Source organism: Artemia sp. Qi Xiang Cuo, unplaced genomic scaffold (assembly GCF_049724085.1).
Source record: "Artemia sp. Qi Xiang Cuo unplaced genomic scaffold, ASM4972408v1 HiC_scaffold_3278, whole genome shotgun sequence".
Taxonomy (NCBI): domain Eukaryota; kingdom Metazoa; phylum Arthropoda; class Branchiopoda; order Anostraca; family Artemiidae; genus Artemia; species Artemia sp. Qi Xiang Cuo.
The window spans coordinates 58,816-84,083 of NW_028300671.1; the positions used below are offsets into that span (position 1 = coordinate 58,816).

A 25,268-nucleotide genomic window follows, 5' to 3' on the forward strand; every position below is an offset into this window, starting at 1 on the left:
TACGACTACAATATGCAATATGGCTCTAATTTACTAACACATAGTTACCGGATCAAAATTTTGAAATAGCCCTTTTGTTCAGCATAGTCGAAACATCTAATAACTATGTCTTTAGGCGTAAAATGAGCCGCCACAGTCTTTGGGAGAAGGGCTGCCAGCAGTGAACTTTGCCCATTGTTTACGTATAGTATTTGCGGTTGGGAAGTATACAGCCATTTTATTGGAGGGGGGGGGGGGTTATGTGCTTTGGGGTGGATTTCTAGGAGAGAATCTTCGTTTGGGAGGAAAATTTCTGGTGAGTGAATATTCAAGGGGAACGAAATTCTACAAGGGGAACGAAATTCTATTCAAGGGGAACGAAAGAATACGTACGAAATTCTTTTTAATTGTCTTAAATTCTCTTTGATAATTTTTTTATATGGGGGTGTTCCGAGGAATTATTCAGGGACTTTTTTCCGCGCGATTTGTTTTCTGAGAAATAATCTCCCCAAAGGGGGCATTTCTGGATTGATCGAGAAACCGATCATAGATTTAAGTCTTATTCCAATAAAAAAATGCTAACAGAATTTTTCAGGGTGAATCGTTCACAAGCAATTTTACAGAGAGGGAAGGGGGATTCTCAGCGAGGAAGGAACTATCTGGGGGGAATTTGACGGGGGGGATGCCCTTTACCTTGGATAAAATTTCCACAGGGGAGTTTTACGTGAGGGGGAGGGGTATATTTGATAGAGGGTGAGCCAGATTTACCGGCATTATTTGAAAAACGTACAGAAGTTATGCCATACATGAAGGGTTGCCTCCCCCCTCGATACCTTATTCTTTACGCTAAAGTTTGACTGTTTACTAAAATTAAAGTACAGGGGCTGTTTAATTAGAATAGGAAGGTTTTTAAAAAGTGCTAACAGCTTTAGCGTTAAGAGAAAGGTATTGAGGAGGGGACGATATCCAGAATAAATCCGCAAAAATTAATATGCAAATTGTGTTTTAATTTTTCATGCACGGTGAGCCAAAATCGAACCTGCATTAGTTGAAAAACATTCAGAAATTAGATAAAAAAAAACACTGAAAGTAATGAGTGACATTAAGACTTAAAACGAAAAGCAATTATTCCGTGTATGAAAGGGGCTCTCCCCTCGTCAGTACCTCGCTCTTTACGCTAAAGTTTGACTCTTTTTCATCACTCTACTTTTTAAACCAATAAAAAACTTTAGCGCAAAGAGCGAGGCGTTGAGGAGGGAACAGTCCCTTTCATATACAAAATAATTGCTGTTCGTTTTAAGTTTTAATGTCGCTCCTTACTTTCAGCTTAAAAAACTTTTATTTTTTTATTTTATAAAGACGATACTTTTGCCAACATATGAAGAACCGTGTATATTTCAATTTTATCTGTCTGTTATATATGTAAAGTAACACAAGATACGAAAAATTAACGGACCAGAGAGTATTGGAGAATTATGTTAAACACAGTAATAATTGGCAGGGATAGTCACGAGTGATAAATCACTATGGGTGGCAACGGGATTGGGTGATTCTCGGGGATCCGGGGAGCCAATTTTTTTTTGCGGGTGCCACATAGATTTTCGCAGAAATCCTCGAAAATTCCGGGATAGTGCAAGCCCTGCTTGATTCCTATTGAGGAAAATCGAAATACTTAACCACACGAGAAAAGAAAAGCTCTGACTTTGCGGCTGACGCAATAAAGAATTGCCGCAAATTTAATTCAAAGTCAGCCGAATGCCACCGTCTTGGCCAGTTAAGGGTTCGCCGACGCCGTTGCGATATTTCATTGGCGGTCAACCGGACCTCTTGTTGGCAGTGTTAGGTCAAGGCACCGGCGTGGCGCCGGGGTTTAATGTCTACCTTCTTATTCTTTAATCATTCCATTTCTGTCTTGTTTGCAGATGTAGAGGGTGTATTCATTTCCACTTTTGAAGGTTTTAAAACAAGAAAATCTAATCTTAAACTGATAGATAAAGAAGTAAAAGTGCCTTATAGTAGGGAGCCACGTATTACTCTGACGAGAACACATGTGCTGCCATCTATAATTGAGTCTAACGCTGACGGGATATAATTTATTCAAGGATTATTGATCCACTAACGGGTGACACCGAGGGGAACTAGATTTCTGAGAAATTGATTTGCATAATCGGCGGGGAATTATTGATCAACGAAGGGGAAATAAGAAACAATATTGCTTCTTTGATCTTTAGGTCTGAGGGATAAATGGTCTTTAGTGAAATAGATAAATTAATATTCTATTTTTAAATATGGCTTCTCTGGTCATTAGGCTTAGTGATAAATTCTGGAATTAATATTCTATCGAAACCTTAATAGTGTAGCTAGGAACACCTATGAGATGAAGACAGATTGAATATATTTTACGCGGGAAATGGTTTGCTAGGAATTTCAATTGTGACAGCGCAGGGATGCCAAAACAAAAGGAACACGCAGAAATTCCTTTTAGGGGATTATTTGGGCGAAACCGTTTGAGACATTTTAGAAGATGATTTGGGGTGAAACTCTGTGGTCGTTATAATACACAAGTTCCATTTGACAAGTGTTGTGAGGTCCCATACCCCAACCCCAGAGTGCCCTCATCCCCCCGGGCCCCCAAAGGGCCCCCTTAGCCCCCGAGCCACCAAAGTCCCTCCGGGCCCCCAAAGGGCCCCTGGGCCCCAAATGCCCCCCAGGCTCCAAATGCCCCCGGGCCCCCAAAGGCCCCCGGGCCCCCAAAGGTCCTCTGGTCCCCCAGAGGCACCCAAAGTCCCCCCGGGACCCCAAAGGCCCCCAGGGCCCCTGGGCCCCCCAAAGGGCCCCTAGGACCCCCAAAGGGCCCCCCTACCTAGTTTAGAGTTTTAGTTTGATATTAGCTTACAGTTTTAGTTAGAGTTATCGTTTAGTTTAGTTGTAGTTCAGAGTCTAGAGTTTCAAGTTGAACTCTCAGCACTTAGAGTTTTAGTAAGAGTTATATTTTATTTTGGTTTTAGTTAAGTGTTTTTTGGACTCGTAGTTTAGTTTTAGCTAAACGTTCTAGTTTAGACTTATACCCCAGAGTCTTAGCTTAGAGTTTTTCATTGCACTTTTAGTTTAGTTTAGTATTAGTTAAGGGTTTTTGTTTAGAGTTGTAGTTTCGTTTTAGTTAAGAGTTTTAGTTTAGAGTTGTAGCTTAGTTTTAGCTAATAGTTTTAGTTTAAAGTTTAGTGTTTTGGTTTAGAGCTTTAGATTAGAGTTTTAGTTAGAGTTATAGTTTAGTTTAATTTTAGTTAAGAGTTTTAGTTTATATTTTAGAGTTTTAGTTTATAATTTAGAGTTTTAGTTAGAGTTATACTTTAGTTTAATTTTTGTCAAGAGTTTTAGTTCAGATTTATAGTTTAGTTTTAGTTAAGAGTTTTAATTTAGAGTTTCAGTTTGGTATTAGCTTACATTTTTAGTTAGATTTATAGTAGTTAAGAGTTTTACTTTAGAGTTTAGAGTTTTACTTTAGAGTGTTAGCTTAGAGTTTTAGTTAGAGTTATAGTTTAGTTTAGTTTGGTTAAGAGTTTTGTTTAGAGTTTAGAGTCTTAGCTTAGAGTTTTAGTTAGAGTTTAGAGTTTTAGTTTAGAGTCTTAGCTTAGGGTTTAATTAGAGTTATAGTTTAGTTTAATTTTTGTTAAAAGTTTTAGTTTAGAGTTATAGTTTAGTTTCAGTTAAGAGTTTTAGTTTAGAGTTTCAGTTTGGTATTGGCTTACAGTTTTAGTTAGAGTTATAGTGGTTAAGAGTTTTAGTTTAGAGTTTGGAGTTTTAGTTTAGAGTCTTAGCTTAGAGTTTTAGTTAAGAGTTTTTGGTTTAGAGTTTAGAGTCTTAGCTTAGAGTTTTAGTTTAAAGTCTTAGCTTAGAGTTTTTGTTCTATTTGTAGTTTAGTTTAGTTTTAGTTCAGAGTTTTAGTTTAAAGTCCTAACTTAGAGTTTTAGTTAGAGTTTAGAGTTTTAGTTTAGTTTTAGTTAGGAGCTTTAGTTTAGATCTCTAGTTTAGTTTTACTTAAGAGTTTAGTTTAGAGTTTATAGTTTTAGTTTACAGTTTTACTTTAGAGTTTTAGTTTAGTTTTAGTTAAGAGTTTTAGTTTAGATATTGGAATTTTAGTTTTGAGTCTTAGCTTATAGTTAGAGTTATAGTTTAGTTTATTTTTAGTTAAGAATTTCAGTTTAGAGGTGTTGTTTAGTTTTAGATAATAGTTTTAGTTTATAGTTTAGAGTTTTCGTTGTACTTTTAGTTTAGTTTAGTTTTAGATAAGAGTTTTAGTTTAAAGTTTCAGTTTGGTATTACCTTACAGTTTTTGTTTAGAGTTTAGAGTCTTAGCTTAGAGTTTTTCTTAGAGTTATAGTTTAGTTTAGTTTTAGTTAATAATTTTAGTTTAGAGGTGTTGTTTAGTTTTAAATAAGAGTTTTAGTTTAGTTTTAGTTTAGAGTTTTAATTTAGAGTGTTAGCTTAGAATTTTAGTTAGAGTTATAGTTTCGTTTAGTTTTAGTTTAGAGTCTACAGTTTTAATTTAGACTGTTAGCTTAGAGTTTTAGTTAGAGTTATAGTTTACTTTGGACTTGTAGTTTAGTTTTATCTAAACGTTTTAGCTTATAGTTTTAGACTAGAGTTATAGCTTAGAGTTTTTTCACTTCATTTTTATTTTAGTTTATTCTTAGATAAGACTTTTATCTTAGACTTTCAGTTTTGGTACAACTTACAGTTTAAGCTAGAGTTATATTAGTTAAATTTTTTTTTATAGAGTTTAGAGCTTTAGTTTAGAGTCTTAGCTTAGAGTATTAGTTAGAATTATAGTTTAGCTTAGTTTGAGTTCAGAGTTTTTGTTTAGAGTTTAGAGTCCTAGCTTGGAGTTTTAGTTCTATTTATTGTTTACTTTAGTTTTACTTGAGAATTTAGGGTTTTAGTTTAGAGTCTTAGCTTAGAGTTTTACTTAGAGCTATAGTTTAGCTTAGTTTTAGTTAGAAATTTTAGTTTAGATGTGTTGTTTAGCTTTAGATAAGAGTTTTATTTTAGAGTTTAGAGATTTAGCTAGAGTTATAGTTTAGTTTTAGTTTAGAGTCTACAGTTTTAATTTAGAGTGTTGTCTTAGAGTTTTAGTTAGAGTTATAGTTTACTTTAGTTTTAGTTAAGAGTTTTAGTTAAGACCTATAGTTTAGTTTTAGTTAAACGTTTTAGTTTAGAGTTGTAGTTTAGTTTTAGTTAAGAGTTTTAGTTTAGAGTTGTTGTTTAGTTTTAGTTAATAGTTTTAGTTTAGAGGTGTTGTGTAGTTCTAGATAAGAGTTTTAGTTTAGAGTTGTTGTTTAGTTTTAGATATGAGTTTTAGTTTAGAGTTTTAGTTTGATATTAGCTTACAGTTGTAGTTAGAGTTATAGTTTGGTTTAGCTGTAGTTCAGAGTCTAGAGTTTCAAGCTAAAATCTCAACACTTAGAGTTCTAGTTAGAGTTATATTTTATTTTAGTTTTTGTTAAGTGTTTTTGGACTTGTAGTTTAGTTTTAACTAAACATTTAGCTTAGAGTTTTAGACTAGAGTCATAGCTTAGAGTTTTTTCATTGCACTTTTAGTTTAGTTTAGTTTTAGATAAGAGTTTTAGTTTAGAGGTTCAGTATGGTATTAGCTTACAGTTTTAGTTAGAGTTATAGTAGTTAAGAGTTTATATTTGGAGTTTAGAGTTTTAGTTTAGAGTCTTATCTGAGAGTTTTAGTTAGAGCTATAGTTTAGTTTACTTTTAGTTAAGAGTTTTATTTTAGGGTTTACAGTCTACACCCTAGATGAAAAAAATACCTTTAGTTTGATGATTTTTTTTTCTCAAGAAAAATACCTTTGAAATTTTGAGAAATGTCTTTTTGCATCTTTATACGGAGAATGGAACAAAATACTTGCTTCCTCCCTGTTCCCGATTGGGTGCCCTTGGTTTATACTCCGATCATTAAAAATTGGTTATCGGTAATATAATCGAAAAATCTGCTTTTTCTTTTTAATTTTTTCTCCTTGTCGGTCCAAAACCCTAGTTTTTCCCCAAAAAAATTAGAAACTGTTTTTTCTTTTTACTCTAGTTGAGCTAGTATAACTACTGGGACCCAAGCAACAATTTTGAAAATGACGTTTTTATAATTCCATGGAAAAAATGTGTCCCACTTCTCACAAATTTTGATAAGCATCGGTCTTGCTGCTTCTTAAAAATAAAGAGGCAGTTGTTAATTAAACGGAACACACCCAAGAAGTAAAGTTATGTTAATCCTAATGAAATACGCCAAAATATGATGAAAATATCATACTTTAGTTTATATAATAATATAATTTGGACTATATATTTGCACATTAGGGAGGTGTGGGGGTAAAGTAACCTAACCTCACCCCCCCCCCCCTAATGCGCAAATATATAGCCCAAGTTATACAAGTCCAATCCATTCTGTCACCCGTTATTTGTCTTTGTGGCTATGAAGCTGGTTTTCATGAATTGCACATTACGCTTGTTATTCTTAGAAAATTATCCTTAGCATGCATTCATCCCAAGACCTATCCTCAGGGGCTGCGTGGGTCATGTTAAATCTAAAGGTATAGTTTCGGAACCGTTCACCTATGCTAAACAAAATGGCTATCTCAAAGTTTTGATCGAACAATTTTTTGGGGGAAAGGACGTGAGAGGGGGGGCTACTAGCCGTCCGATCTATTTGGTCTAATAAAAGGGACACCGAAAATTTTAATTTCCGTTCAAATGAGCCCTCTCCCGATGTTCTAGAACCGTTGGTTCGATAAGATTACCCTGGGAAAAAAGGAAATTAACACACATCCGTGATTTTTCTTCTGGATAATAATACACAATACAATACTTTTGCACATAGGGGCTTCAAACCTCTACAGTAGGGTTTTCTGATACGCCGAATCTAACTGTTTGATTTTAATTAAAAATACTTTCACTTTTATCGGGTGTTTCGTCCCTGTGTCAGAAATCAGGCAAATTTTCGTAGTTTTTTCGCCTTGTATTTATAATTCTAAGCTTAATGAATCTTATATTTTTGGAATTAGCATCATAAGCTGATGATATATTGGTTGATGTCAAAATTATTTATCTGTAAATTCGGTTACTATTGAGCCTTGTAGCTCTTCTTAGAGCTCGTTACCGCAAACTGTTTGATATATTAGCACAAAAATTGAAAAACTAAAAGAATAGGACAATATATACGTTTATTCGGTGTTTCAATTACAAATAAAAGAATTTGGAGAAGTATTAGAGTTCTGATTATATATTATAAGTAGAAATTAAAATCATTAGACCATTCCCAGAGTAGATACATCCCCTCTTACTCCCGACTGTCTTCAATTATCAAACTACAATCGATTTAATCTATCTGTTTATATTACAAATCTTATTATCAAAAGCTCTAAGCCCTATTTTATTTTACAATGATTTCTTTTTTTTAGAAAACTATATTTAATGTATATACTACCTACCATCTTATTTTTCAATTACTCCATTTCTGTTCTATTTGCAAATGTAGAGGGTGTATTCATGTTCACCGTTCACTCCACTTTCAAAGGTTTTAACACAAGACAGTCTAATTTAGAACTGATATATTACAGGGAAGAAAAAAAAACATAAGTAAGAAGACAAAAATTCGACCTGGGCAAACATCATAAAATAGGAAGTATAGAACATTTTTGTAATTTTGCGATTAACCACGTCACCTATTATCTTAATGATAATATTCTGGGGTCATATCTGATATAAACGTACGATGGGAAATCGGAAGATTCAAAGGTTGTACACTTGCACAAATGCACCTACGGAACTTAGTGGGAACTATAGTAAATCACTATTTTGTGTTTTTTTATTGGTTAGCATATTTCATGATTTATTCGATTGAATCATGAATCTACACGCTAATTGTGAAAAATCACTAGATGCAGGAAAAAATCATTAGTTTTAGAACGAAAATCACTATAAATCACTAGGCAACATAAGAAATCTAAAAATAGTGATAAATCATTAGGGGTGTCAACCCTGTAAAGACTGGTGGAAAATCTCTAGAAATCCCCTTTTTCAATACCAAAATTCCTAAAAATTTCCTCATTTTCTGACTTCTTTCCAAGTCACAAGGAAAGCCTTGTTATGCTGACTTTTAATAGCATTCATTCAAAACGTCTTATTTTTCAACTCAAGACCTTTTACTTGGACCAAAATATATTATTTTTATATCCTCAATTAAAACAATGTTTTGTATTTATTGACTAGTTAAGTTTGTTTATGACTTATAGATTCCAGTGCCAGATCTCAAATTCTGGACATATGAATATATTTTATTTATTTGTTTTTCTTTGCCATTATTTTATCCTTTTCTACTACTTTTTTGCAACACCCTCGTTTATATTTGAATTGGTACGAAGGATTAGTATGAATGATATCCAACCGGTTGCTTTTGCAAACATTTTTTGTTTTGACTTTTTTCATATTGAATTGTGTTAGTCCATAAAAATGTCTGAAAAAAAGAAACATTTATCTGTCAAAAGACGACTGAAAATATGAGATTTAAGGATTGAAAATTGCTTAAAATTTACTTTGAGTAATACAGAAAAGGTAATATATAAAACAATACTTAAGTATTTTTCACTTTCTTGTAGTATGGTCCAGTAAGGCCAAATAGATTAAGTAAGAAAAATAAATTTCAAATTTGTTTTCTGTTACTCATCACCAATCAGAGTGATTAATTGGTTGTTTCAATAGGTCAGTGGATATGGTGGTCAAAATAAATAAATATTTTTTTTATTTGGTCGTTTTTGGTAATTTTGGCTATAAGCATGGGCGTTGGGAGGGGGTTGGGGCAAGGGGGGCCGCGGCCCCCCTAGACCTTCAAATTTACATTAGATATGGCTGAAAAAGCAGATGGTTTGGAAAAAGCAGTTGATAAAACTCCATCACACTCTCGACTGCCCCCCCTAGACAATATCTGCCCCCCCCCCTAAACAATATGCTGCCTACGCCCATGGCTATAAGTGCACACTGATTATCACACCAATGTGAAAACTCCATTAGTTGCCTCAGACTCATATTAAGGTTATATTGAAAATAAAAAATCAGGAAAAATCAATTTTTAGTCAGAATCAGATTCAACCCCTTGGTCCTTTTTCCCGATATTAGCTGAAGCCTTGACTCTTATCGTGTGCAGCAGTAGCTGCTCATCTTCACGAATGTTTGGGACACTTTCTTGGGTTCGCTTCATACCATATTTTGTTCTAAGAATTCCACGTAACGTTTCCGTTTTAAGCTTGTTCCGTCTGTCCGTCCTTATGATTTTCACTGCACTAGAAAACCTTTTGACGACAACGTTGGAGAAAGGAAGAGGAAGCACAAATATAATTGCCAATTTTAGATTTGCGTATAGCTCGGTTCCGGAGGCGTTTTTTTTCAATAAGAGTTTTAGTTTAGAGTTACAGTTTGGTATTAGCTTACAGTTTTAGTTAGAGTTATTGTAGTTAAGAGTTTTAGTTTAGAGTTTTAGTTAGAGTTATTGTTTAGTTTAGTTTTAATTCAGAGTTTTAGTTTTGAGTCTTAGCTTAGAGTTTTAGTTAGAGTTATAGTTTAGTTTAGTTTTAGTTAAGAATTTTATTTTAGAGTTGTTGTTTAGTTTTAGATAAGAGTTTTAGTTTACAGTTTAGAGTTTTAGTTTGAGTTTTACTTTAGTTTTAGCTTAGGGTCTAGACTTTTAATTTAGAATGTTAACTTAGAGTTTTAGTTAGAGTTATAGTTTACTTTAGTTTTAGTTTAGAGTTATAGTTTAGTTTAGTTTTAATTAGGAGCATTAGTTTAGATCTCTAGTTAAGTTTTACTTAAGATTTTTGGTTTAGAGTTTATAGTTTTAGTTTACAATTTTACTTTAGAGTGTTAGTTAGAGTTATAGTTTTAGTTCAGTTTTAGTTAAGAGCTTTAGTTTAGATATTGGAATTTAGTTTTAAGTCATAGCTTAGCGTTTTAGTTAGAGTTATAGTTTAATTTGGTTTTAATTCAGAGTTTTAGTTTCGAGTCTTAGCTTAGAGTTTTAGTTAGAGTTATAGTTTAGTTTAGGTTTAGTTAAGAATTTTAGTTTAGAGGTGTTGTTTAGTTTTAGATAAGAGTTTCAGTTTAGAGTTTGGAGTTTTAGTTAGAGTTATAGTGTAGTTTAGTTCTAGTTCAGGGTTTAGAATTTTAATTTAGAGTGTTAGCTTTGGGCTTTAGTTAGGGTTATAGTTTACTTTATATTCAATTAAGAGTTTTAGTTTATACTTATAGTTTAGTTTTAGTTAAGAGTTTTATTTTAGAGTTGTAGTTTAGTTTTAGTAAAGAGTTTTCTTTTAGAGTTGTAGTTTAGTTTTAGTTAAGAGTTTTAGTTTAGAGTTTTAAAACTCTTCAGTAAAACTAAACTAGAGATCTAAACTAATGCTCCTAACTAAACTAAACTAAACTATAACTCTAAACTAAAACTAAAGTAAACTATAAATCTAACTAAAACTCTAAGCTAACACTCTAAATTAAAACTCTAGACTCTAAACTAAAACTAATATAAAAATCAAACTAAAACTCTAAACTCTAAACTAAAACTCTTATCTAAAACTAAACAACACCTCTAAACTAAGATTCTTAACTGAAACTAAACTAAACTATAACTCTAACTAAAATTCTAAACTAAGACTCAGAACTAAAACTCTGAATTAAAACTAAACTAAACTATAACTCTAACTAAAACTCAAAGGAAAGACTCTAAACTAAAACTCTAAACTCTAAACTAAAACTCTAAACTAAAACTCTTAACTACTATAACTCTAACTAAAACTGTTAGCTAATATCAAACTAAAACTCTATTACTAGCAGTTTGTAACAGTTGCTAACAATTGTATTAGCTAACAGTTTTAGTTAGAGTTATACTACAAGAATTTGAAAAATAATTAAGTATTGTTTTATATTTTACCTTTTCTGTATTACTCAAAATACATTTTAAGCAATTTTCAATCCTTAAATCTCATATCTTCAGTCGTCTTTTGACAGATAAATTTTTCCTTTTTTCAGACATTTTTATGGACTAACACAATTCAATATGAAAAAAGTCAAAACAAAAAAATGTTTGCAAAAGCAACCGGTTGGATATCATTCATACTAATCCTTCGTACCAATTCAAATATAAACGAGGGTGTTGCAAAAAAGTAATAGAAAAGGATAAAATAATGGCAAAGAAAAACAAATAAATAAAATATATTCATATGTCCAGAATTTGAGATCTGGCACTGGAATCTATAAGTCATAACCAAACTTAACTAGTCAATAAATACAAAACATTGTTTTAAATGAGGATATAAAAATAATATATTTTGGTACAAGTAAAAGGTCTTGAGTTGAAAAATAAGACGTTTTGAACGAATGCTATTAAAAGTCAGCATAACAAGGCTTTCCTTGTGACTTGGAAAGAAGTCAGAAAATGAGGAAATCTTTAGGAATTTTGGTATTGAAAAAGGGGATTTCTAGAGATTTTCCACCAGTCTTACAGGGTTGACACCCCTAGTGATTTATCACTATTTTTAGATTTCTTATGTTGCCTAGTGATTTATAGTGGTTTTTGTTCTAAAATTAATGTTTTTTTTGAATCTAGTGATTTCTCAATATATAGAACGTAGATTCAAGTTTCAGTTGGATATAATATACAGGAAGCTAACCAATAAAAAAAAACACAAAAATAGTGATACACTATAGTTCCTAATATGTTCCAGATTAGCATTTATGCAAATAAACGACCTTTGAAAACTCCAATTTCCTACCATATGTTCATACCAGATATAGATCCCAAAGTGTTATCATCAAGATAAAAGGTGAATCTAGTTAATCGCAAAATTGCAAAAATGTTCTATACTTCCTATTTCACAACATTTGCTCACGTCGAATTTTTGTCTTCATATTTATGGTTTTTTTTTCTTCCCTGTATTGTATCAGTTCTACATTAGACTCTCTTCTGTTAAAACCTTTGAAAGTGGAGTGAACGGTGAACAAGAATACACCCTCTACATCTGCAAATAGAACAGAAATGGAGTAAGTTGAAAAATAAGATGGTAGGTAGTATATACATTAAATATAATTTTCTAAAAAAAAAGAAATCATTGTAAAAGAAAACAGGGCTTAGAGCTTTTGATATTAAGATTTGTAATATAAACAGATAGATTAAATCGATTGTAGTTTGATAATTGAAGACAGTCGGGAGTAAGGGGAGATGTATCTACTCTGGGAATGGTCTAATGACTTTAATTTCTACTTCTAATATCTAATCAGAACTCTAATAATTCTCCAAATTCTTTTATTTGTAATTGAAACACCTAATAAACGTAGATAACGTCCTATTCTTTTAGTTTTTCGATTTTTGTGAATATATCAAACAGTTTGCGGTAACGAACTCTAAGAATAGAGCTACAAGGCTCAATAGTAACCAAAATTCTAGAAAAATAATTTTGACATCAATCAATATATCATCGGCTTATTAAGTTGATTCCAAATATATAAGATTCATTAAGCTTAGTTTTACCCATAAAAGGCTAAGAAACTGTGAAAATTTGCCTGATTTTTAAAAGAGGGAGGCAACACCCAATGAAAGGAAAGAATTTTAATTAAAATCAAACCATTAGATTCAGTGTATCAGACAACCCCACTGTAGAGGTTTTAAGTCCCTATGTGCAAAAGTATTGAATTGTGTATTATTTGCCAGAAGAAAAATAACGGATGTGTGTTAATTTCCTTTTCCCCAGGGTAATCGTATCGAACCAACGGTTCTAGAACATCGGGAGAGGGCTCATTTGAACGGAAATTAAAATTTCTGGTGTCCCTTTTATCAGACCAAATAGATCGGACGGCTAGTAGCCCCCCTCTCACGTCCTTTTCCCCCAAAAATTGTTCGATCAAAACTTTGAGATAGCCATTTTGTTTAGCATAGTTGAACTGTTCCGAAACTATACCTTTATATTTAACATGACCCACGCAGCCCCTGAGGGAAGGTCTTGGGATGAATGCATGCTAAGGATAATTTTCTAAGAATAACAAGCGTAATGTGCAATTCATGAAAACCAGTTTCATAGCCACAAAGACAAATAACGGGTGACAGAATGAATTGGACTTGTATAACTTGGGCTATATATTTGCACATTATGGGTGGGGGGGAGGTTAATTTACCCCTACACCTCCCTAATGTGCAACTATATGGCCCAAATTATATTATTATATAGACTAAAGTATTATATTTTCATCAAATTTTGGCATATTTCAATAGGATTAACATAACTTTACTTCTTGGGTGTGTTCCGTATAATTAACAAATGCCTCTTTATTTTTAAGAAGCAGCAAGACCGATGCTTATCAAAATTTGTGAGAAGTGGGACACATTTTTTCCATGGAATTATAAAAACGTCATTTTCAAAATTGTTGCTTGGGTCCCAGTAATTATACTAGCTCAACTAGAGTAAAAAGAAAAAACAGTTTCTAATTTTTTTGGGGAAAAACTAGGGTTTTGGACCGACAAGAAAAAAAAATTAAAAAGAAAAAGCAGATTTTTCGATTATATCACCGATAACCAATTTTTAATGATCGGAGTATAAACCAAGGGCACCCAATCGGGAACAGGGAGGAAGCAAGTATTTTGTTCCATTCTCCGTATAAAGAGGCAAAAAGTCATTTCTAAAAATTTCAAGGGTATTTTTCGCTTGAGAAAAAAAAATCATCAAACTAAAGGTATTTTTTCTCATCTAGGGTGTAATTTTATCCTCTTCCTGTACCTGTAGGTGGGACTGTATAGAACATGATAAAGATCAAAACAATTATTAATTACAATGATAAAGAGTATTATAATTTTAGTGATTTATGTGCTGATTTAGTGATTTTTTTTTCACGACTCTAGTAATTTTTTTCTCACCGTGTGGCAACCAGGGTTGCCACCAAGATTACGTTCATACCATTTTTGGTACGTTTTGAATAAAACGGTAGGTTTCACGTTACAGTCCTAAGAACGTTACATTTTTGTTACGTTTTTGAATTTATGTTACAATTATGTTACGCTTTTGAATAATGAGAAAGTTTCACATTTTCTAAGTAATCTATTTTTCCCCGGTGAAAAAATCCGCTGTTCCCAATTTAATTACACTGACATGAGTATCGACATTTTTTCACATCAAGGTCATTTAATCTTATCAAACAATCACTCAGTTATTAGGATGAGAAAATACCCACTTCGCTTACTCGCATAGTAAGTTAAGATAACATTCTCTCTCATGTGCATACAATTATCATTTGTTTAGTGACAAGTGACAATAGTCAGTTAGTTACTCACCAACTTTCAATTTCATCAGTTGACTTTGAATCTTGTTCCGTCAACAGTCATACCAAAATTATAAGGAGAAGGAGCTACGTTCATTAGTTAATGCTAATAAAATAAAACAATATATGATGAAAATAACAAAGTTCAGAACCAAATTTGGGCTATATGTTTTCACATTAGGGGGTGGGGTGGGGGTAAAGCATAGTATATATTGAATACTTAACCTAATCTAGGTACTTCCCTCCCCTAAACCCCAAAAACTTATAGTTTAAATATTGTAAACGCGATGACAAACCATGCTTTGCGATCTAAATCCTCTAATGACTGATACCTTTTGACTAGTTTCTTTTAGCATCTATCTTGCGTGTGTATCAGCTAATTGACTAGTACCGATCATACATGTATTATTTTTTCCGTAGCAACCTCACCCCCCCCTTTTGATTGGTTTGACATAATATCAGGTTATATACAAAACTTGCTCTTTTTATATGGGATTATGAACAGCTGGTACTGACAAAATATATAAAACTGTGAAAATGAGCCATTTTTGGGTTATATCTATGCATTGAGGAGGGGGGTGGGTTAGTTGAGCCAGAATTTTAGATTTTATGCTAAACCTTTTCCAAATATCATGGTCACTTTTTTGACATTATACCCCCTTCCCATCTGCGGTCCCATATATAACTTTATAAATACATTTCATCGGTGTGTCGAATAATGTGATGACATTCTTTCTTGTTACGTTAAATAAAAAAAACAAGTTTTTTAAACTGAAACTAAGGAGCGACAATTAAACTTAAAACGAACAGAAATTATTCCGTATATGAAAGGGGCTGTCCCCTTCTCAACGCCTCGCTCTTTACGCTAAAGTTTTTTATTGTTTAAAAAATAAAGTTGTGAGACGGAGTCAAACTTTAGCGTAAAGAGCGAGGTGTTGAAGAGGGGACAGCCCCTTTCATATACGGAATAATTTCTGTTCGTTTTAAGTTTTATTGTCGCTCCTTACTTTCAGTTTAAAAAACTTGTTTTTTCTATTTAATTTTTGAACGTTTTTGAATAAATGCAGGTTTTGATCTTGGCTCACCGTACATGAATAATTAAAACAACATTTTCATATTAATTTACTTTTATTTAGTTAAATGGCTTTCTCGAAACTTGTTTAATTATATTTACGAACGTTTTTATTAGTAATAAATATACGTAACTTACGAATTAACCTACGTAACGAACTTCTATATTCATATATTTTTAATTTGTTTATTAGGGGGTTTCCCCTAGTCAATACCTTGCTCTTTAAGCGAAAGTTCGATTTCTGTTCCAATTCTTTAAAAATGACCGCTTAATCACAAAGGCCGTTAATTAGAATAAATAGCTCTTATGAAAGCACTAAAAAATTTTTGGCTTAAAGAGCGAGGTATTGACTACGGGGTGAACCCAATCATATATGTAATATTTTCTGTTCGTTTGAAGTTTCGATGTTCCTGCTATTGCAGTTGAAATACTTGTTTTTTTATATTAAATTTCTGATCTTTTTTTAAATAATGCTGGGAAGTCCGGCGTCCCCCTCATAGCAATGTCCCTTCCCCCATGAAAAATTCCTTCATGGAAGGATCCTCCCCCATAACCCCCGACCCACCCAACCCCCCCCCCCCACTACCAGGAAAAATCCCCCCTGAAAACGTCTGTATCAAACAGTTCGTGGTAACGAACTGTAAGTAAGGAGCGACCTGGCTCAATGGTAACCGAAACTCTAAAAAACGGGAGTTTGATACGAATAGATACATCACAATAACTAGATTTTAATTCTGATTTCAAATATATAAGTTTTATCAAGTTTAGTCTTACCCATCAAAATTTACGCGCCTGAGAAAATTTGGCTGATTTTCGAAAAAAGGGGGATAGACCCCCTAAAAGTTATAGAACCTTAATGTAATTCACACCATTATATTCAGCGTATCAGAGAACCCTACTGTAGAGGTTTCAAGCTCCTATCTACAAAAATGTGGAATTTTGCATTTTTTGCCAGAAGAAAGATCACGGGTGCGTATTTATTTGTTTGTTTGTTTGTTGTTTGTTTTTTTTCCCAGGGGTAATCGTATTGACCCAGTGGTCCTAGAATATCGTAAGAGGGCTCATTGCAACGGAAATTAAAAGTTCTAGTGCCCTTTTTAAGTGACCAAAAAAATGGAGGGCAAATAGGCCACCTGCCACGCTCATTTGTTTCTCAAAGTCACCCAATTAAAATTTTTAATATCCATTTTGTTCATCATAGTTAATAATCTTAGTTCTATATCTCTTTTATCACGACTTAATCCCCCACAGTTCCCAGGGAAAGGGCTGGAAGTTATGAATTTTGCCCATTGCTTACATATTGTATTGGTTATTGGGAAGCATACAGACATTTTCAGGAAGAATTTTTTTCTGGTGGGGGGGGGGACTGGAGGAGGGGGTTACTCGGGAGAATCTTTCCGTGGAGGATGTTTCTTGGGGTAAGGGATATTTATATGATGGTGGTTCCGGATTTCCAAGCATTGTAAGAAATTCGATAAGAAATTAAATTAAAAAAAACAAGTTTTTTTAAGTGGAAGTAGCAACGAACATCGGAGATTAAACTTAAAACAAAATATTGCGTAGACGAGTGAGTGCGCTCTACATTCAAATACTCGTTCTTTACGCTACAGTTTTTTTTTATTGCTTTCAAAATAGCTATCTATTCTAATTAAACGGCCTTTGTGATTCAGGGGTTTGTTAATTAAATTTGTTGTTAAATTTCACAGTAATGTTCTTTTTTTGGACTAAGGTGAGAACCCCATAATATATTTAATAAAAACACCGTAATAAAAAAAAACAATAAAAAAAACAAGTGAAGAGGCTCAATATAAAACGAAAATCTTAAAAAAGGATCATTGATTTCAATAAGTGAATCAAGAGAATAGACTTATAATGCTGATTCTAAATATATGAATTTTATTAAGTTTAGTATTGCTCATCAAAGGCTACAAGCCTGAGAATATTTACCTGATTTTCTAAAGAGGGGGGAAAAATCCCCTAAACGTGAAATAATTTTAATAAAAATCACACCGTCAGATCCAGCGTATCAGAAATCCCTACAACATAGGTTTCAAGCTCATATCTGCAAAAATCTGCGACTTTGTATTTTTTGCCAGACGAAAAATATACGAATATAGAAGTTCGTTACGCAAGTTAATTTGTAAATTACGTCATAACCAAATTTAGAGATATCCATTTAGCAAAAGAAAAGTAAAACTTTTGTGCAAATTTTGTTTACTTATTCAATGACGGCGAGCCAAAACAAAAGCTGCATTAACTAAAAAATGATCAGAAATTAAATAAAAAAAACAAGTTTTTTAAACTGAAAATAAGGAGTAATAATAAAAATTAAAACGAACAGAACTTATTCTGTATATGAAAGGGAATGTCCCCTCTTCACTGCTTCGCTCTGAACGTTAAAGTTTGAATCTGTCACACAACTCTATTTTTTAAAACAAAAAAAAACTTTAGCTTAAAGAGCGAGGTGTTGAGGAGGGGACAACCCCTTTCATATACGGAATAATTTCTGTTCGTTTTAAGTTTTAATGTCGCTCCTTACTTTCAGTTTAAAAAACTTGTTTTTTTTATTTAATACTTCCAAATAACCAATGCTATATGTTAACATTGGGTAAAATTCATAAGTTTCAGCCCTCCCCCCGGGATCGTAGGGGGATTAAGTCATCCTAAAAGACATACTTATTATATTTTCGAACATGCTGAACAAAATAGCTATCTCAAAATTTTGATCGGGTGACATTGGGAAGAAAATTACCGTGGGAGGGTGTCTAGATGCCATCCATTTTTTTGATCACTTAAAAATCCCACTAGAACTTTTAATTTCGATTACAATGAGCCCTCACACGATATTCTAGGACATCTGGGTCAATACGATCACCCCTGGGAAAAAAAACAAAAAAACAAACAAACAAATACCTCCGCCGCAGTGATCTGCATTCTGTCAAAAAACGGAAAAGACCCCATTTTTGTCGAATGATGCTTGAAACTTCTACAGTCGGGTTTCATGATAAGCAGAATAAAATAGTGTCAATTTCTCTCAGGTATTACAGCATTTATGGTGTATTTCACCCTTTTTTCAAAAATAAGCCAAATTTTCTCAGGCGCCTAACTTTTGATGGGTAGAATTAAACTTAATGAAACTTATATATTTGAAATCAGCATTAAAATCTGATTCCTTTGATGTATCTATTTGTATCAAAATACCGTTTTCTAGAGTTTCGGTTACCATTGAGCCGGGTCGCTCCTTACTTACAGTTCCACGTGTTACCACGAACTGTTTGATTCTTTCGTGTTCTTACATATTGTAAAGTAAGAATTTTATTGGTTGATTTTTTCTAATATATTCCGAGGGCTATATCCCGGACCATCAGGGGGCTGGGTGCATTTTCAAAAAAGAGGCCATGATATTTGGAAATAGTGTAAAATAAATAATTTAATGGTGCTGTTTGTGTTCTTAGCATGTTTTCTTCAGAAAAGGACAATCACTAAATATTTGGCTTTAGAAAGCGACAACTAGACTAACGCCCATTTTTATGAAGAAGATAACAGTCTTATATATGTATAGGGTAGGCTTACAGTTTACTGAAAAACTGATTTATAGGGACCACGCAGGCTAGATTGGGGCCCCAACCCCCTGAAAACGTAATTTTCTCGGCATTTCTCTATTAAATAATAGGTTTTATATTATCCCCCTTAATTTTTTGAATTATATCATTTTCAGTTCATTTTTATTAGCTCGCTGTTCATTTTGTTAAATATTCCATTTATTTCTTTGTCATACAGTTTTTTTTTAATTTGTGAACTATTTTTCAACCACTTCCGAATGTCCAGTTAGTTCCCACTTTAATCAGTATAGCACAAGGGTAAGAGCACATCCCGAGGATGTGTTAACTTAGGATGTAATATTCGATGAGATATTATATTTCTTTTTAATTGGAAAACTAAAAATTTGAAAATATTAAATAAAAGTGAAAATTCGGGGCAAAAAATCGATTCGTTTTTGTATAGTTTGATCTTTTTTATTTGTTTACCTAAACTCATCGACTTTTTCCGTTTATGCATTTAAAACCTGGATAAATTTGGTGATTACGTTATGTAAAAGCCAATGCTTTTTGTGCCCCTCATGCTCGCTTATATTCATATATTCTTGAGAAAAAAAAAATTCCCTACTTTTTAGTTCACTTTGAAAATGAGTTTAATTTCTTTTTATTGTTTGATCTTCTCCCCTAAAAATTCTTTATATATACCTGAACTTGTGAGACCCATAAAAACAGCTTTAGGGTAGCATTCTTGGGGTTGAATTTTTTGAACTCTTCATTTATTTCTGACTTTCTTTTGGTTGTGAGTTACGATGCAAATTACATACGGAAAAATGCATATTATGTAAAATAACTGTTGTTTTGTATAGGAACTAAGGCAACGATTGAAATATTTTTTGTTCAACAAAATAAAAACAAAACAAAAACTCTGTCACTTGGAATTGCTTAAATTTTCATGTTGGAACGATGCAAATTTGAAGCTAGAAGAGGTGAGACTGAGACTGAGCCAATCTAAAATATTAGACGGGAAGGGAGCGATTAAAATGATTTTTTGGGTATTTTTAAGAAGCTGGATTTATTAAGATCGTTTTTATTGAAATTTAACAATAAAAAAAATCTAGTTGGTTTTCTTTTTTTCTTCAAAACTCTAAAGGGTCCTGTGTTTATTGATTAGCCTTTTATTTTATACGTATTACTCAGCCACTTTTGCTTTAAAACACCGATAATGGCAATTAAAAACAACAACAACAAGATACGGAAAATATTAGCCTGGGGTTTTATACACGCATCGGTTGGGGGGGGGGGGTGTCTTTCTGTTGTGCAGGTAAACTAGAAGCAGCACTTACAATTGAATAAGCAGGAATTTCCTGAAGGTAAAGAAGTATGAATTGTTATTATTGTATACTTTTTAGGCATCTTTTAAAAGTTGGAGGGAGGATTTTTAATGAGATTACGTAAAAATATATTTTTCAAATGATACAGGCAACCTTGCCTTGAAAAGAGACTTTCCTATGAAAGTTACGAAAAAGTTACGTTTTTAAGAGTTGGACGTTACGAAATTTTTTTGGTCTGGGGGCAACACTGGTGTTTGGGATTTGAAAAAATTTGAAGTGGAAACACTGGTGCAGACATCAGAGGCTGAAAAAAGAACTTGGATGGATCTTCAGTTTGAATATTCAGTTTCAGTTGGATGCATCTTCAGTTTCAGTTTCAGTTTTGAGTATTCGTCGTCGTAACTATCACCTTCAAATTGTGAGGACGATAGTGACTGTGTCTTCCTCTGCTTAATATCATGTATTTTCCTGAACAATTTCTCCCTGATTCCCACAATTTCTTCTTTATTGCCTGAGATCCAAGTAGCTTATTTACAACACCATTTGTTTTATAATCCACTGATCCGGAAAACTAGCCTAGGCATATAGGTGTGTACCAATGTAGGTGATTGGTCTCTATTCCTTGCAAAAGAAAAATATTTTTGCTGAACAAAGATTGTTTTAAAAATTATTTTTGTCCTATTCAACTTCAAGGTAGCGTGGCCGAGCGGTCTAAGGCGCTGGTTTAAGGCATCAGTCTCTTCGGAGGCTTGGGTTCGAATCCCACCGCTGCCATGTTTTTACTAGCTAACTGACAAACATTTAGATTAGGGCCGTTCTTTAATTCACCTTTGTGCTAAGATCTTACATCTTTTGACAAAGATCGCTCAAAAGTGAAATCTTAGAACTAAAGGGCTGGGCACATGTAGCTAATTTCGGGAACTGATTTCCAAATGAGCGCCGATTTTAAAAGAAATCGACGTCGATTTGAGCTTGAAAATTTTTCTAGTTTTCGGCGCCGATTCACAAAATCAGCACCGATTTTCATCATGATCATCACAAAAGAAATAGGGATACAGATAAATAGTCAGTCAGAGATGTCTGTAGTGAAAAACCCCGCTACTGAGCTGAGAACTAAACTGAGATCAATCATGCAACTATTCATAAACTTTAGTTGACTATTTGTGTCCATGATGTTTTGTTTTGAAAATCTCGCGCAATAAATTTTTCTTTCAATGAATTTTTCTTACCGTTATCGTTTGTCTACTGATGATGAAATCGGTTCCCGAAGTCAGCTTCTTGTGCCGAGCCCTTAAGATCTTACATTTTATAGCGTTCTTTGCAAACGCCTTTCATCATTCTGCTCGGATCAGCGGTCTAAGAACAATGATGAGTGTATCATCAAAGTTCTCTTATCATTGTTCTATATGGCAGAAGGATGACCTCTTTCACCTTTTTGCTAACATCGGTGAGCTGTAAGATCTTAGAACAAAGATGAGTTAAAAGAACAGAAATCTTTGTAGAAAGATTTGAGATTTGAGATGTAAGATCTTAGTGCAAAAGAACGGGCCTATTGACAGTTGATATGATCTTTTTTATCTACACATCAGTTCAGTTTTTAGACCTTCTAATCTGCTTAATGATATTTGAAAGAAAGTATCACTGCTAAAATACTGGTTTGTGAGATTCCTGGGAAGTGGGAAGACGGTCTGGGGTGTTTTACAGTGACTCCAGTTACACTGACAGAAAATTCATACATAAATCCAGCGTTGCCAACCTCTTATGATTTGTCACTATTTCTAGTGATTTATTTGCATTGCTTAGTGGTTTTTTGGGCAGGTGATTTTTAATGATTTTACTTCTAAACTAGTAATTTTTTCCTAAATCTAGTTATTTCTTATGTTATAATGTGTGAAGCCTAAATTCAAGCAAATAAATCATCCAGGAAGCTAATTGTTCAAAGCAAAAGGGACTGTCTAGTGATAACTTTACTGACTGCCAATGTAAACCCGAAACTATTCTCTTTGTTCTGTCTCACAAACCATAGTTGACCAAATTCGAGACAACTGACACAATCTGTACGCACCGATTTGCATAAAGTGGTATTGCATAACCGATAGTAGTCGTTAGCATATTTTAAACTTGGGCTAGACCATAGTATAAGTATATATGAACAGAAGCAAAAAGTCTATACTCTCCATTAAAGTTTTTTGACACATATCAGGCTAGACCTCTCTTCCTGACTCCGCCTCTTCATGCACGCGCAATGACAAATGTTTATACATATGCAGTAATCTGACGAAAGGCTAAGAAGCAACTGAAACTATTGCTTTGACGTAGTGGGAACTTTCCACTCGGGCGCTATGATGTGTGTCATTTTGAACAAACTTTTCGCAACTGTTTATATATACTTATACTGTTGGCTAGACCAATTGCAAAGTCTTTTTTCTTTTCTTAGTTAAAAAAGCTCCCTTTCCTCAATATGCTAGTATCATTTTTATATTCAATTAAAATGAAGATGTATCAACAACGGGTACAATTCGTTAAGAAAGTTATAAATTCTATTTCCGTTTTAATACAAAAATAACAATAAAAGTCTAAACATTTTGCTTCACACCTGACAGCCTTTATGAACGTCGAAAAAATATAAGAAAAAACTAGATTAAACGAAGCATGAAAAACAATCAAAGAAAACACAAACGCTATACTAAAAAAAAAAAAAATTGAATGACGAAAAGAATTCCAATTTAAATAAAATTCAATCACACAACAATATGTAAGGCATATGCCAGGATGACTGTTTGTATATATATATATATATATATATATATATATATATATATATATATATATATATATATATATATATATATATATATATATATATATATATATATATATATATATATATATATATATATATATATATATATATATATATATATATATATATATATATATATATATATATATATATATATATATATATATATATATTACTCTTCTTATATGCAATTCCAGCAAAATAAAACTACTATAAGTACTAACAACTCACCGCAGCACCAAGCTGCCTGAGACCAACACTGCTAGACATGCTAATCTATTCAAAGCTTTCCTCTTCACCCCCTCCCAGGAAGTTCATATCTCCCTTTAATTGTTATTTATGACATCTTCCTACCCCAACCGCAGACGTCTGCTTTCCGTTTAGCCTTAGATGGTTGACAGAAAGGGACAATCTTTGGCAACCTGTCATCCTTCATCCACGGAACGTGCCCTAGCCATCTCAACCTCTATCTCATTATAGGTGTAGAAAATGGGATTGGACAACACTTTTCGTACAGTCTAAAGTTTAAAATACAGCCAGTCAGTCGGGTATCCAAAACAATCCCTAAGCAATTTCTCTAGAAAACATTTAGTAAATCTTCCTCCGTTTTTGGTGCGCCCATGCTTCAGAGTTATATTTGACCACTGCCATCACCGTAGCTTCAAATATTCTATTCCAAAAAATACCGAAAAAATATAAATGTTTTTACTCTTATAACTTTAATAAATCAAATAATATTAACATTTTAATTATCAGTATATGTATATTAAACTGGCAATGCACATTCATTTGAATTTTTTCAGTAAAGTGCAAATTTTTTTCTGGCCTTGGGAAGGCATAGGGGTTTTGAGCCCAACTTATGTTAATTTCTGTTAGTTTTGAGTTTGACTCGGTTATTTAATGTAATTTCGGTTCGTTTTGGGTTTCATTTATTTATCGATGCCTATTTGTGGTAGTTTCACGCTTGGTAGATTATTTGATTTTATTTTGCTCATTTTTTGTTTAATGGAGTTCTTTACTCTACTTTGAAAAACTTATTTTGTGGAAGAGGTTTTTTAATTAATTTTAGTTCGTTTTATATTGACATAGTCTTTTCAGGGAAAAAGAAAATAATACTTTAAATCTTTTCGTTTTTTTAAGACTTTATAGTTTGGCCTGCTATTTGTATGCTGAAGAAAAATTTTCAGCAGTTTTTAACAACATACGCCCTTTTAAAAATCTGGACACAAATAGTTGTGTTTAATTTAGTTTCATACCTCTTCTAGTTGACCTGAAATGGAAAACCTGATACCATTCGCAAAAAAATCTGTTTACTTTCTTTGATAGCATGGATACACTTACGCTATTTTAATTTGGTTAAATTTTAAGAGCAGAAGTAGTCCCGAAAGTTTGAACTTAATACCCTCATTCGTTCTTAGGATACTGCTGAGATGCCTTGTTGGAAATTAGCATTAACACAGTGCATTTTGATTTAATCCTAAGGCAACATTTAGTTTCTAAACATAATGGGCAAATGGGAGGGTGGGCGTGGGAGGGGGATTGGTTGCCCTTCAATAACTTTCGACTATTAAAAAGGGCATCAGCCCTTTCTATTTTCTATCGAGTGAGCCTTTTTCGAAGTTCCTACGACAATTACTTCGATACGAAGGGCCTTGGTCTAAACAACAACAACAACAAAAAATAATACATTATACCCACATCGATCTTAACTATAAAAATGTCAAACCTTCCAATCACTTTCGAGTATTAAAAAGGGCATTAGGTCTTTCGATTTTCAATCGAATGAGCCCTTTTTGAAACATAAACGCTTTCTATAAACACCTTATATGCCCCCAGGGCATAAATTACAACCCTTACCCTAAGGGCTGTTAGGGTGGTTGGCATTCTCTAAGACCTAATTTCCAGAACTTTCAACTACGTTAAACAAAATGGCTGTCTCAAGATTTTGATTGAATGTATTTGGGGAAATGGTGGGCGTGAGAGGGGTGGCAGTCACTCTCCAATCACGTTCAACTATTAAAAATGGCACTAGCCCTTTCAATTTCCAATCAAATGAACCCTTTTGAAGTTTTTACGACAAAACTTTCAATAAAAATCTTATATGCCCCAGGGCATAATTTAAAGCCTTTGCCCTCAGTGCTGGGGGGGCTGTCATTATCAAAGACCTATTTTCCCGAACTTTTTACTACGTTG

The 25,268-nt window shown here is 33.1% G+C and overlaps 1 non-coding gene across 1 annotated transcript; it reads left to right on the forward strand.

Moving 5' to 3' along the window:
- The first annotated feature begins 20,964 nt into the window (after positions 1-20,964).
- TRNAL-AAG (transfer RNA leucine (anticodon AAG)) lies at positions 20,965-21,046 on the forward strand. The gene has a single exon. It is a non-coding gene; the product is annotated as a tRNA-Leu (tRNA).
- The last annotated feature ends 4,222 nt before the right edge of the window (positions 21,047-25,268 follow it).